Raw genomic sequence first — 3,341 nt, forward strand, 5'->3', positions numbered from 1 at the left:
GTAACCAACGGCCTACTTTACAATGGGGGTCGACATTTGACGCGATAGTTACGCACATCCTTGATAGTGAGTGCCTTCCCAAAGTGGTCGGCGACGTACTGGCGAATCTCCGATGACGGAGCACCACATTTCAAAAGGGTACAATACTCCCTTAATTCATCATTTGTCAGTCGCCGGTTGATGGGGAGCCTGTCAAAAATAAACTTGTTGCGTGGATGGTTGTGCTCCAGGTAGTGGGAAGTAACCCGGACAATCAGTACGACGTGTGCTACCGCGTACACACAATCAACCATGAACTTACTAAGTGCGACGAATTCCACGGCTTCAGCTTCGTCTGCAGGTACGTCTGCTGCAACGTTAGAAGGCTTTTTCATACGAAAGTGGCGAATTGCAGCTCTTTTAGGAGCTTATGCGGACAAAAACAACGAAATGTTCCGCCTGATACACTTTCTAAGCGACTTGAAATGCCACGAATGAGAAAAATCTTTGACGAGCTAAATTCTCCACAAAATCATCCTCCGCATTTACGTGCTCAGCCATATCAGCCATTAAAATATGAATATCGCGGGCCTTGAATATCGTGGGGATTGCGTAGGTTTAAACAACGTTCAACAAAACTGCGGCCGTTTGGGGTGATCTTATACGCCCCGAAAGTTACCATCAAATGTTAAAACTTTGTGTTAAAGTTTTCCTCCTACGAACCACGGTTTCCGAGAAATTTTGGCTGTGCGTCTAGCCGTCGGCGGAAAACCGCCTGAATACAATACTTACTTTTGGATATACGGTTAAACGATTGTAACTGTTATTTGCAAGTGACGACTACAGCTGTGATACTCTCTCGGCAGCTTGGCTGTAAGTACATCAAAAGGCTGAGAGATGAGAAAAAAATACAAAACTCCTTTAACTTCTAACACATTTTTGGCGTCTTAATACACTGAAGATTTCAATTGCTTTTACCAGGGTACAATTCACATGTATGTGTCCCGCTATGTGTGTCTCTTCGTGAATGACATCAAATTTATTTGGTGGACTGACAATATCGTGCGCCAAGTGCAGAAACGTATCGAAATGTGAATTTAATTATTAAACATGCAATTAAATGCGTTTGAGCGGTGGAAAATATTTATCAGTCCAGGATCAGTGTGGTTTCTCCTGTCAATCATGGACAAGCATTTATCAGCCGTCATTTCATTTTCCCGGCTTTGAGATGCGCCTGAACATTTGTGGAAATCATTAAATCTCCGAAGCCGGAACATTATCGCCTAAACATTTATCATTCCAAAAAAGCCAAATTTCACTGGATTGTAAACAGTTTTGCTTTGTTGACTGAAGGGATGCATGCACTCGGAGAATGGTATCACTGAGGTAAGAGATGGAAATCCCTCACGAGCACGATTAACGGATCATTTTCAAACCTTGTTCGTAGGCAAAACGCTCGATTTTGTAGTTGCGATTGATGGTCATTTTTGTTAGGCTGATGAACGCCGAATCGGAATGCAGGTCATGGTTAGCGAGTTACCTTCGTAAAAGAACCACTATAATCGAAACTCAATTAAGATTACGTGTATTATTTGTGTAAAAGGCTGTTGGAAGTGCGTCAGAAATTGGTAGCTTGGGTACGTTTACTTGACGCCGTTGAGGCTGCTGCAGAGCTGATATCTGAGCTTAGCAAGTGGCGTTCATTTTAAGCCTGTTTGTCTCTGTGAGATACTTCGATTGATCAATTTGCTATCTCGATCCCTATCGTACTGAGGGTACGTGTGATAGGATAAACGACTGAATTTAAAAACGTCCGACTATTGGTGATAAATAAATCGATTAACTGGTTGATTTGAACAAGTGTTGGTGGAAAATGTAGGCATCTAGAAGAAATCTGACATTTTGTGGAAGTTGACAGATGAGACGGTCAAAATATATGATCACACGCTCTCTGGACTTGACAGCGCCTTAAAGTAGTTTTGAAACCTAGCCATGAATTTTGCGATTTTCAATATTTTTGCTCCAATTGTCTGGAGTGATATTCCTGTAGATTTGTGTGTTTCCTAATCGAACCTAATGGCCATGTAGAGGAAATATTTGGCCCAGTTTGATGAGCCTGTAGTTACAGGAGAACACACTAGCATGTCAGCATTTTCACAGCGGCGCGAGGGACGTGAAATCTGTATGAAAAAAAGAAATCAACTACCTAGAAGGCAATTACCTGTTTGGTATCCGCAACAGATAACATTCAGCGTCGAAATAACTGCGCGATTTTCGTCAAAATGGACAGTTTAACTGGAAGCGTTGATCATGACACATCATAAATGGAGGAGCGGTCGTACGCTTTGTTCCGCATTTCCCCTAACCTGCATTCTAAAGAAGCCGTCCCATGTACATTTGCAAAACGCTTTGTTCGATCGTGGCCAGTGGAGGGATAAACGGATGTGCCAAACAGCAGAGAAAGTGAAAAATACCTCGAAATTATCAAAATTGTGGGAATCAGAGGTAAAGCTATATAAATTATCAGAATTCAGTATGCAATTAGCTCAGGAAGATCTGTAATCACCCCAGATCACGTTGAACAAAGTAAGATAAATACGTCAAATCATTCAAAATGAGTAAGATATGCAAATAAATCACTCTAAGCCTCAGGTTAGGGAACTTGAGAATTTAAAACAAACCTAAAGGTATTCGGGTTGGTTATGGAAGCCCATCTGCAGCTGGTATGATGACGAAAACAGATGTTTAGTAGGACCGGACCGGAGTCACGACAGAAACAGCAGCTTCTACAAGCGCTATAAATGTCAAAAGCGTTTAACGCACGGACATTCACGTAGAAGCCCTCATTAGACAACAAAAGTAAACGGTGCGAACGTAAACGTCATGACAATAAAATGGTTGAACTGCTTTCACTAATCAAATTTTAAAATTCTGGCTTCGGTGACTTCTGTCCTTTATATTGTCCGTTTACCTTGGCGTTTGTCACAATAAGTCAAACAGAAAAATGTGTTCGAACATTTTCGAAGTATGAGCCAGATGCCCATGAAATAAGCGCCTTTACGCACTATCGGACCTGGAATGTTTTCCCAAACCTCTTTCGATAAGGATCGATTATCCTCTTTACAAGGCGAAATATTGAGTTGATTTTACTGGTTCATACAGACTAAAGCATGTGTGCTGTGACTGTCAAATCCTATGTGCGCAAAGTGGTATGATGACGGCGGTAAGCAATCGGGCTTAGGCAAGGATCTTTAATAATGACCCTTTACATAGCATTAGATTGCGATAAGTTGAGCTGATAAGAATGAGATGAATAGTTATTGCAGCATGTCTAGTAACCCATGCCGACGGAGGTTAGTCAC

The sequence above is a fragment of the Opisthorchis viverrini genome, assembly GCF_000715545.1.
Source record: "Opisthorchis viverrini unplaced genomic scaffold opera_v5_508, whole genome shotgun sequence".
NCBI lineage: Eukaryota > Metazoa > Platyhelminthes > Trematoda > Opisthorchiida > Opisthorchiidae > Opisthorchis > Opisthorchis viverrini.